The sequence below is a fragment of the Schistocerca piceifrons genome, chromosome 5 (genome assembly GCF_021461385.2).
Source record: "Schistocerca piceifrons isolate TAMUIC-IGC-003096 chromosome 5, iqSchPice1.1, whole genome shotgun sequence".
In the NCBI taxonomy this organism is placed as follows: Eukaryota; Metazoa; Arthropoda; class Insecta; order Orthoptera; family Acrididae; genus Schistocerca; species Schistocerca piceifrons.
This window is the reverse complement of record NC_060142.1, coordinates 420,642,394-420,654,783: the sequence shown is the minus strand read 5'-3', so window position 1 is coordinate 420,654,783 and position 12,390 is coordinate 420,642,394. Positions and strand designations below refer to the sequence as shown.

Below are 12,390 nucleotides of genomic sequence, written 5' to 3'. Positions count from 1 at the left end.
CAAATCGCTGTTACTTTCTAAACATAAATTGTTCAGAAAATTACAACTATGTCTAGTGAAATGAATAGGTTAATGCAGCTCCAGTCAGTCACTATCACCGAGTTGCCAAACATTTTCCGAATAGCACTGAAGATAGAAGAGTGTTTCCGTGTGTGTGTGTGTGTGTGTGTGTGTGTGTGTGTGTGTTTCATGCTCAATCTGAATCGATACTAATAACATTAGAGAGACAAGCAACAATAAATATTGCATCAGATATAACTATAAAGTATTTTAATGCAATGGCTAGTTACTACAATGGAATTTTTACCTAACCATTGTCCTGCATATTACATTAAGTAAGAAAGATGTATTAACTCCATAATATCATTAGCAGGGACAGTGCGCTCTTGTCACGGCTCATGACAAGAGCAGCAATTAGCAGTGCCCAATGGCGCCACGATTTGTTTATGTTGTCTGAGTGTGGACACTGCAGCAGACACTTTGCCATAAACGGAAAGAAATCACCTTGGCTCTGACTGCAGTGAGCAGACGTCATTGCCTGCATATTCTTAAAGTAACCAATGTAAGACTACTCACAGGTGCCATGGAGCAATTGAAATGGGTATCATGTCATTAGTCATCAGAATATTAACCAGTGATGAAATGTCCACTCTCTCTGAATCCCAAGAAAATATGAATATTCTCACAAAGTAATGTGAGTGATATCAAAATTTATCCAATACACAAAAATTAACTGCAGAACTTTCATGCAAGCAGTAGTTAACACACAAGGAAATATTATATCTTGGAAGCATATACTTCATTTCCTCCTCTCATATCAAAGTCCTTGTTTTAGTATGAAGTGAGAAAATACACAAAAAACTAAAGTTTCTGAGAAGCATATAAGTCATTTCCTCTTTTCATATCATAGCTTTTGTTTTAATATGAAGTGAAAAAATAAACAGTTTAGGGTTCTGAAGCATAGTATGACACCAGATTCGTATCATAAGTCCTATCAGATTGTGTTAATTGCGGTGTGGAAAAATGCAACGAAGATGAGTTCCCCTAGAGCTGTGAAGATAATTGCACATGTCTATTCAGCAATGACTGCCAGGTGCCGCAACACTTGTTGTAATTAGTGTGGCAGGCAACACAACTGTGAGTGTACTTCGCACTTCATTCAGTAAGTTGTCAGGAGACAGACGGATATGTCAAATTAATGTCGCTTTCAGAGTCATATTCAGTCCAAAATGAGGTGTTACTAAGGTAGTTGAGTATTCTAGCAATTACACTTTGGTAACTCCCATATGAGTATCCAGATAGCTAAAAGAACCTATTAATGAGAGACCATGGGGAAATACATTAATATCAAACTGCAAGAACTCGAAACAATACGTGGACTTTTCCCTTCACTGTGTAACCTCTTCATGTAATTTCTGATTCTCTCTGTCCTAGGTGTAACACAAATGGAACTTCACATTCATGAGGTGCTTTCCACTATTCTTGACAAACATCAGTAACTTGTAATCACTGTAACAATTGTGTGATGGTAATGTACATGTTGTAAGTGGACGTGGTGGTGTTAAGCTGTAAAACTGCTTACAGTAATGTTAATGGTGGTGCACATAATCTAGCGCTGCCTACATAAGTAAAAATAGTGTGGTGGCATCGTCGCTTCTCTTTATTTGGCATCGGTTTGAGTAATGTGATTTAATGAACGTAGTACTTCATTCATGAGTTACTACTCATGCAGTATGACAACAGAGATCGTCATGCGAGTCTTACATTAATTCTGCAGTGAATGGCCTGACAAATATTACCATCGGCTATGCAGCTGAAATGACTCACTACCCAAGTACTCTACATTGCACTTGGTTAAGTGATGACCTTGCTTCAATCCTGCTTCTACTGTTTGTAAATACTTGTATACTGACCATTTGTTATTTGACTAAATATGTGCTAAAATCTGATTCGCATGTATATGACATGGGCGAGTGTCATCAAAAGCAAGGACTGGATGCTGTTGAAGCCCTGTTACATTGATGGTGAGACAAATGTTCGCAAATCACTATTATTGCCTAAAAAATCAATTGCATCTTAAATATCAAAAGACTTATGTCCACACTGCCACAGGGCGTTGAAATACAGAAATGGCGGCAGATGCCCGAGTGGGGCTCGAACCCGGATCTCCTGCTTACTAGGCAGACACACTGACCATTGCACTATTTGGACGCAACGGCCAACCTCCCTGCAGGACCTATCGACACAAGCTCCTCATCAGGTGCAAATTCCCATCTTTGCCACAAACCACATACACGGTACCAGCTCGTCCGTTATTCTGCTCGCTCGCAGCCACACTGCATTCCCGCGAGTGCGTCTAGCACTGAAAACTTTTGATGGCCCATTGAGACCTGAATAATTATACAAGAATGCTTCAGGAGGAATAGTAAATATTGTAGGAGGTGGTAGTATAGACAAACCACAGAAAAAATGCCATATAATATGTATACAGTTTTTATTGAGTGCATACAGTTGAGTTTTAATGCATTTTTGTTTAGTTTGTTGGTACTTAAAAGGACCCTGTAGTCTACACTTGCTTGAAAATAAGCTTACAGCATTACTGAAATAGGTTGCTTTGCCTTCAAGAATGCGTATGTTCCTGCAGTATGACAGGGCTCCTGCACATTCTAGTCGACAGACGACGCATCATCCAAACCTAACATTTCCCGGTACGTGGATCGGTAAATATGGGCACTTTTCTTCACCACAAAGGACCCTGAACCTTATCCTTTTGGATTTTTGCCTGTGGGGATGATTGGAAGGCGAATTCTACAAAGAAAAAGTAAACTCGAGAGCTGATCTGATAGTTACGATTACGAATAATGCAACCCTCATAAAAGAACGCAAAGACGACCTCAGAAGAGTTACATGTGGTGCTATCAAAAGGAGTCAAAAGTGCATTGAAGTTGGTGGGGAATTTTTAAAAATCAACTTTGAACATCCTCATTTGCCTTTGCTTTGAGTTTGTAAGGGTTAAATACTAACAGCTGTATCTCTGTACACATAAACAGTGGACACATTTATATGGAACTTTTTATGCAATTCGTCTATACTACCACCTGCTACTATTACTGCTGAAACTCCCCGTATATGTAGATATGTGTGCTGTCTGTTCTTTCAGAAACGTCTGAAAGAAAAGACACCATGAATCCGGGTTTGAACCTGGTCAGGCACAAACTTTCAACTGCCACCGTAGCAGTATTTTAACATCTTGTGACAGTCTGGAATCTGTCCTTTGATATTTAATTGATTAACAAGGCTGTCTGTTCCGAATCACGAAACAATTGAGTTCATGCTGTGGTGCTGTGCAGTTGAAAAAAAGTAGTTTTTCACAATTGCCAGATGACAGATGGCATTTGTCAGATTCCACTAATTATGACTGCATTATTAACTATTGGTTCACGGGCACTTTTCTGTCAATTATTGTGACCTTTTTTTTTTAATGTTAGAGCTGGAAGAATAGAAACATCAGATTTTCGCCATATGGAATATTCGAATTCACCTTAAGTCTTCACATTTCCAGCAACAGCAGTATATCCATCAGAAAAGCTGACACAAGATGCCAGGTCATGTCTGTCTTTGGGCAGATGCGTCCATCAGTGATGTCAATAACAATACTGCATAGCAAAGGTACATTGCCAAATCAACCACTGGAGAAGCTCGAAAATCGTGAATCGCTTCTGGTGAAAAAGCTTGAAAGGTTTCCGTCTGATTAAGACAGTAAAACACAAATAATTGTTGCAGTCATTAATTTGACATTTTGTTTGCACTCAGTGCATGATGTGTTACAAGTAATTACACTCCAGCCCTAAAACTAATTACAGAAACACAAACAAGATTCACTGACATATAATGAGGATATTCCCGCGCTTGTCACTCACAACTTTGAGACAAAGCTATAGTCACTTCTGAGCTCACTCACAGAACATATCAGCTGGTATCATTCATGGTAGTATAACTGAAACTTGGCAACAACACAGAATATGTTTTGCAAATCTGTGACTGACAAGTTACTGCCTTGATGGCACAGAATTATCCTGCTAAATTCACTTGATATTACCGCATCATTTCAATTGAATAATGTGAGGAATTTTCTCTTTAGATGTGATATAAGGATATCAGTTAATGCTTTTGGGTCCACGGACATTGTGAGAAATAAAACTACTATCATATCTTACATTGAGATTTATGTCACAGCAGCTACTGGGCCAATAAGTAAGACACATAGGCTACACTTCTTCGCCAGCTCCGAGGTAACGTGCTTGCGTACCAGATGCAAGCTGCTTTTGTTTGCCTTCCAAGACTCGCTGAAAGCCAGATTCTTTTTCTTAGCAGAGGTACAAGCAGGCAGGTAGTAACTCAGTTAGGGAATTGTAAGACAATGCTCGAGCAAAATTTGTCTTGCTACTTTCTGTACCCCTTGGTGTCATGGTGGAAACCTTATGGTACTGCAAAAATCGTAATGCCACTATTGTTTCCTGCCGACATATTTTTGTTGTTGTGAATACATAATTTTGTCTATGAATTGCCTCATTTTCATAATGGTTGAGTATGATACAGAACATTAAGTAAATACAGACCTTTTTGAAGTCAGAAGTCGGTAATATCTTTCTAATTTGTTTTAAAATAAGCACAATTGTCTTACAGGCACTTGATGCTTTATTAAGATAGACTGCTGTCGTGATGTTTCTGTAGTAAGATGAATTTAATTAGTACAGTGAATAATTGTGTTTTCCATTAGTTTCATTGAACACAACAGTAACCATGAGAGAGAAATTAATCAGCAACAGTATATTCTTTCACAATATCTAAAACAATCAGACAATGCTAAAGTAGTTAACAAATTCTACACCTGTAGAAATCTAACGATGTCATTAAATCAGTGTAGTTTGAAGAGCATTTTCGTCTAGAAATGAATTGCCTTGACGGTTTATTGACCTAGAGTGGGAAATGTAAAATTTTATGACTATATGATCAGAGGGGCAAGTGCATGAGAGACGACTTCCCTATCAATCTCCTGGGTAGTTTTCTCAAATCAACAAAGTGCGTAATCATGCAGTAGCATGCATGACGCAGTTTTGTCGATTGATTTTCTTACACTGCAACTGAAACGTGTCTCAATTGTTGGCTGCAAATTCCACCTGTGATGGACACACCCTTGGGGAAGAATTCATTGTGCAAAACACACTTTTGGAGCTCTCAGATGGAAGATATTATGTTCACACACTCTTTGCTCAAGTTTACATCTTTTGGTAGGGATCAGTCTTTCACTTCTTCTTAGGAAGTTAACGATAAAGGCATCATAACTTTCACCAGTAACAGTATTGCATAGGAATGCTCAATGAGCAACCTGATGACGTTCAAGCAAAACTGCAATAATAGTCCCTGTGTTGTTTTTTGTTTCGAATTACCACATGCAGTACACCTACACCAGACTTATGACCCAGACGAGACTTCCTTAATGTGGGAAATAATTCATGCTTGAAGAATCTTTGTTGAAACAAGAATATCTTTTCCTGGTGTATTTTTCCCAAAAGCACTCGCTCCACACACAGTCCAACTGCTAGATGATAACTTTAACACTGACAACGTCGCACCGCGTTGACCTGCGCGGTGCCCAATTTCAGGTGGCGGGTGGCATCTGGCAGGTAGCTGCTGCAGCACAAGGAAACGCTCAAGCGTAAGCTGTCCTGATCGCGATGCAGCCACGAACTGTCCTGCGGAATTGTCCCTGGAAGTACTTGTTTTTGCTGGTGGATAGAATGTGAAGCGAATTATATGTGATCTTCAATCAGATTCGAAACTTTAGACAAGGGTCAAAATGTGGTTAAAAAAAGGAAAAGGTGATATGGTTTTACACTAACACCCGACTATAAGTTTAGAATGCACGACAGTTACCACTAGACCACGAGCTTGCACAACACATCTCAGAAGTAGACAGCACTTCCTCCTGAGTCTTCCACATCTTGCAGTGTTGCAAGATTGTGGAGATGGCTGGACCTGGTGTTGTCACGGGTGGTTGGTTTTATTTGCCACCTTAAGCGAACGTCTGGAACTTAGTCTCTGTGGTGGCCAGCAGGGCAGTCAGTTTTCATGTCTAAGACTGTACATATTGCTTCTGCCTCTTATATTTGGCTTGATTTGTTCAGATGGGATGTACAGAACATGATGTGTGAATCAACTTTTTTTCAGGCTTGCTGTTACTATCAGGTTCTAGGCAACGGGAGAAAGTTACAAGAGTTTGCCATTCTCACACAGAATGTTTGTGCTGAGTATTTCACACACTATCATTCAAGTACACACAGCAATTTGAAATGTACTGAAAGATAAATATTTTAAGGTAAGTGTGTTCTTTAAAGCTGTAGTTGAAGTATCATACCATCAAAACCATTATCCTTAATCATTACTGTGAAAACAATGTAGTCAGTGTCTCATTGCTATCATTGTTCCATAGGCTCCAACAACAGAAAGAGAATGGCAAGTGATTGCCAACATGTTTCATGAACTGTAGCAGTCCCCAAATTGTTTCGGTATGTTACTTAATCAAGGAATTTGCATTCTGTGTTGTTTATTATATCTGTCTCCGAAGAAAGTCTACTTATATGAAATTGACAAATCATCTGTGTTGCCAAGATCTTCGTTTTATTTACAGGTGCAGTGGATGGGAAACACGTTGCATTTGCAGCACTGAGATCAGCTGGCTCACTTTATTATAATTATAAGAAATTTAATAGCATTGTATTACTAGCGGTCATTGATACTAAGTATCGGTTTTCTCTGATTGACATTAGGTGCAATGGGTGAGTAAGTGATGGAGGAGTCTTTCAGCAAAGTAAAATAAGCTCTGCACTAAGGGAAAATTGGTTGCAAGTTCCACAAGTAAAAGTGCTAAAAAACAGCAACGTATCTGTTCCATGTGTTGTTGTGGCAGATGAAGCTTTCAGACTCCAGTCATATGTCAGGAAGCCATATAAAGACGGTAAAATTGAAACTCAGATAAAGATTTCCAATTACAGATCATCAAGGGCAAGAAGAGTTGTTAAAAATGGCAACCATTTCTGAATTTTACTGACAACTATTAAATTTGCTGTAGACAAAGTGGAATTAATTACAGAAGCGCTTTGGATTTTACACAATTTTTTGATTGACGAAGCAGACAGCACATATACACACATCGAAAAAAGTTTTGCATCACCCCGGGTCCCAGAACTGCTGAAGTTAGACATTGACTGTGGATATTGTCTCACAGACAAAGTCCCTTTGACTGTTCAGAGATGTCACTAAACTCGCCAAAAGATGTAAATAACCATGCATGAGCAGCTCCTACTAGACGGAGGGGGTCTGACAACCAAACAGTTCCAGTCATTCCACCAGGAAGGAGGTACACGCATCGTGTTGTCTGTAGTTCAACCATGCCTAGATGGTCAATACCGCAGTTCGATTGTGTCCACATTGTCACTTTGTGCCAGGAAGGGCTCTCAACAAGGGAAGTGTCCAGGCGTCTCGGAGTGAACCAAGGCAATGTTGTTCAGTCATGGAGGAGATACAGAGAGACAGGAACTGTCAATGACATGCCTCACACAGGCCGCCCAAGAACTACTACTGCAGTCGATGACTGCTACCTACGGATTATGGCTCAGAGGAACCCTGACAGCAACGTCACCATGTTAATAATGCTTTTCATGCAGCCACAGGACGTCTTGTCAAGACTCAAACTGTGCGCAGTAGGCTGCATGATGCACAACTTCACTCCCGATGTGTATGGAAAGGTCCATCTTTGCAGCCACAGCACCATTGCAGTGCGGATGGGGGGATTTTCTCTGCCCGGGGGCTAGGTGTTTATGTTGTGTGTGACAGTGGCTAGATTGGACTGTGAAAAATTTGGGACTTTGTATGGGCGCTGATGAGCATGCATTTGAGTGCCCAACAAATCAATCATCATCATCATCATCATGCAGCGTGGTACGGATGGGTCCAACAACATGCCGAATGGACCCCTCAGGATTGACATCACTTTCTCTTCACCTAGGAGTGTCGCATAGGCCTTCAACCAGACAATCATTGGAGACGTGTTTGGAGGCAACACGGTCAGGCTGAACGCCTTAGACACACTGTCCAGTGAGTGCAGCAAGGTGGAGGTTCCCTGCTGTTCTGGGGTGGCATTATGTGGGACAGAAGTACGCCGCTGGTGGTTACGGAAGGCGCTGTAATGGCTGCACAGTGCGTGACTGTCGTCCTCCAACCGATAGTGCAACCATTTCAGCAGCATATTGGTGAAGCATTCTTCTTCATGCACATCTTGTGAATGAATTCCTTCAGGATAACGACATCGCTCAATTAGAGTGGCCAGCATGTTCGCCAGACATGAACCCTATCGACTGTGCCTGGGTTAGATTGAAAAGAGCTGTTTATGGACAATGAGACACATTGATCACTCTGAAGGATCTACACCGAATTGCCATTCAGGAGTGGGACAATCAGGACCAACAGTGCCTGGATGAACTTTTGTATAGTGCGCAACGACGAATACAGGCATGCATCAATGCAAGAAAACGTGCTACTGGGTATTAGAGGTACCAGTGTGTACAGCAATCTGGACCACCACCTATATCTACATCTACATTTACATTTATACTCCGCAAGCCACCCAATGGTGTGTGGCGGAGGGCACTTTACGTGCCACAGTCATTACCTCCCTTTTCTGTTCCAGTCGCGTATGGTTCGCGGGAAGAACGTCTGTCTGAAAGCCTCCGTGCGCGCTCGAATCTCTCTAATTTTACATTCGTGATCTCCTCGGGAGGTATAAGTAGGGGGAAGCAATATATTCGATACCTCATCCAGAAACGCACACTCTCGAAACCTGGCGAGCAAGCTACACCGCAATGCAGAGCACCTCTCTTGCAGAGTCTGCCATTTGAGTTTGCTAAACATCTCCGTAACGCTATCACGGTTACCAAATAACCCTGTGATGAAACGCGCCGCTCTTCTTTGGATCTTCTCTATCTCCTCCGTCAACCCGATCTGGTACGGATCCCACACTGACGAGCAATACTCAAGTATAGGTCGAATGAGTGTTTTGTAAGACACCTCCTTTGTTGATGGACTACATTTTCTAAGGACTCTCCCAATGAATCTCAACCTGGTACCCGCCTTACCAACAATTAATTTTATATGATCATTCCACTTCAAATCGTTCCGCACGCATACTCCCAGATATTTTACAGAAGTAACTGCTACTAGTGTTTGTTCTGCTATCCAGTAATCATACAATAAAGGATCCTTCTTTCTATGTATTCGCAGTACATTACATTTGTCTATGTTAAGGGTCAGTTGCCACTCCCTGCACCAAGTGCCTATCCGCTGCAGATCTTCCTGCATTTCGCTACAATTTTCTACTGCTGCAACTTCTCTGTATACTACAGCATCATCCGTGAAAAGCCGCATGGAACTTCCGACACTATCTACTAGGTCATTTATATATATTGTGAAAAGCAATGGTCCCATAACACTCCCCTGTGGCGCCAGAGGTTACTTTAACGTCTGTAGACGTCTCTGCATTGATAACAACGTGCTGTGTTCTGTTTGCTAAAAATTCTTCAATCCAGCCACACAGCTGGTCTGATATTCCGTAGGCTCTTTGTTTATCAGGCGATAGTGCGGAACTGTATAGAACGCCTTCCGGAAGTCAAGGAAAATAGCATCTACCTGGGAGCCTGTATCTAATATTTTCTGGGTCTCATGAACAAATAAAGCGAGTTGGGTCTCACACGATCGCTGTTTCCGGAATCCATATTGATTCCTACAGAGTAGATTCTGGGTTTCCAAAAAGACATGATACTCGAGCAAAAAACATGTTCTAAAATTCTACAACAGATCGACGTCAGAGATATAGGTCTATAGTTTTGCGCATCTGCTCGACGACCCTTCTTGAAGACTGGGACTACCTGTGCTCTTTTCCAATTATTTGGAACCTTCCGTTCCTCTAGACTTCCGGTACACAGCTGTTAGAAGGGGGGCAAGTTCTTTCGTGTACTCTGTGTAGAATCGAATTGGTATCCCGTCAGGTCCAGTAGACTTTCCTCTGTTGAGTGATTTCAGTTGCTCTTCTATTCCTTGGATACTTATTTCGATGTCAGCCATTTTTTCGTTTGTGCGAGGATTCAGAGAAGGAACTGCAGTGCGGTCTTCCTCTGTGAAACAGCTTTGGAAAAAGGTGTTTAGTATTTCAGCTTTACGCGTGTCATCCTCTGTTTCAGTGCCATCATCATGCCGGAATGTCTGGATATGCTGTTTCGAGCCGCTTACTGATTTAACGTAAGACCAGAACTTCCTAGGATTTTGTGTCAAGTTGGTACATAGTTTTACTTTCGAAGACCTCTGAAGGTCTCACTGTATGGTGGGACAACTTACAATGTGTGGCTTTCATGAGCAATAAAAAGGGCGGAAATGATGTTTATATTGACCTCTCTTCCAATTTTCTGTACAGGTTCCAGAACTCTCAAAACCGAGGTGATGCAAAACTTCTTTTGATGTGTGTATGTCAAACAAGGACATGGAAAAATATGGATTCCTGCATGATGGAGCAAGGGTCATTGGATGTTGGTGCTCTGTGGAGTAGCATATTTATTTATTTTTCATCCGACATCAACTGATAACAAAAAAAGTTTCTTTGTTCCAGTCTTCAGGTTAAGTCAGAGCCTTACTCTGACTTATCCAGAAGACTGGAACAACTTTTTTTTGTAATCAATTGATGTTAGATCAAAATAAAAAAAAAATGCTACTCCACAGAGCACTAGCACCCCATGACCCTTGCTCCATCGTACAAAACTCCATATTTTTCCATGTACCTGTTTGACATACACACATAAAAAAAGGTTTTGCATCACCTTGGTTCCGAGGGTTCCGGAAGCTGTACAGAAAATAGGAACAGAGATCAACATAAACATTATTTCTACCCTTTTTATTGCTCATGAAAGCCACACATTGTGTGTTGGACCACCGTACAGCATCTTCTCATAAAGTGTTGTTCTGTGAGAGACGTGGGGTCTCTCTCCATCTCTAGTGCTGTGATCGTGTATTTATTTGTTAAGTGTTTTGCTACTGTTTACTACCATAATGATTATCTTAAGTGCATACAGGCTATGAACAGTTAGTATTTTAAATTCTTTAAACAAATTTCTGCAGGACTCCCTGGCACATTTTCCCCATAATTCTAAGTGCCTTCTTCTGTAAGATAAGTAAACTTTTCACATTACCTTTACTGCTGGATCCCCATACCTCTACCCCATAGCTTAGATGGGATTCAAATTGTGCAAAATAAATTTGCTTCAGAGTGGTAATGTTACAAAAAGGCGTCAGTTGTCTTAGAGCATGTATGGTAGTAGATAGCTTTTTGCAAATATCATTTACATGATCACATCAGTTTAACTCTGCATAAAGTGTCAGGCTAAGAAATTTGGTTGAGTATTGTCTTTTAATGTATTCACCACCCATTGAAATTTGGTGTCCATGTATTTTTTGCCTCCCAAGATCAAATTCAGTATACATGGATTTATTTGTATTTAATTTTAGTTTGTTTTCATTAAAATACTGCAGAATTATGCTTGCTGCAGTATTGGATTCCACTTCGAGCTGCGAATAGCTTGGTTTGTGGCATATTAGCGTGGTATCATCTGCATATAAGATAGCTGTAGTGGGGTTTGTTATAGACTGAATATCATTAGCATAAATAATAAAAAGAAGTGTTCCTAATATTGACCCCTGTGGAATACCAAAATTAATGTCAGTGGTTCTTGGTTTGTTAGCTTCCTCTGTAGTTCTAGTAGACACAAACTGCTTCCTATTTGTCAAGTAGGATCTAATCAGATTATGAACTGTGCCTCGAATGCCATAGTTCCAGTTTGTCCAGCAATATGGTCATATCAACACAGCCAAGGTGACTGACCCCTTGACAAACTTATACTGCCCCTCAGAAATAACTTTTTTGCTTACTAGGAAGTTCCAGATCCTTAAATATATTACTTCCTCAAAGATTTTGGATAATATTGGAAGAACAGATATGAGTCGAAAGTTTTCTACTAGATTTCTGTTTCCTTATTTAAAAATAGGCACAACTCGAGCAATTTTCAGCTCTATAGAAATAGACCATTTTCCATATGAAAGTTGATAATTGCTGATAAAGGTGATGTAATATTATGAATACATTTCTTAAATGTGTTCAGACTAAGACAATTCTATCCTGCTGCATGAGAATTCTTCAATCTACTCACTATTTTAATTATTTCTTCTTCATTTGTTGGTGTCAAAAATACAGGGTTATTACAAATGATTTAAGCGATTTCACAGCTCTAC

General features: G+C 40.4%; 1 long non-coding RNA gene across 1 annotated transcript in view; it reads left to right on the top strand.

The window, feature by feature from the left end:
* The window catches only part of LOC124799279, a 51,763-nt gene that overhangs the window by 17,584 nt on the left and 21,789 nt on the right, over positions 1-12,390 (top strand). Inside the window, exons 2-3 of the long non-coding RNA XR_007017003.1 lie at positions 6,232-6,379; positions 6,494-6,569. This is a non-coding gene — a long non-coding RNA (uncharacterized LOC124799279). The remainder of the gene's footprint in view (positions 1-6,231; positions 6,380-6,493; positions 6,570-12,390) is intronic.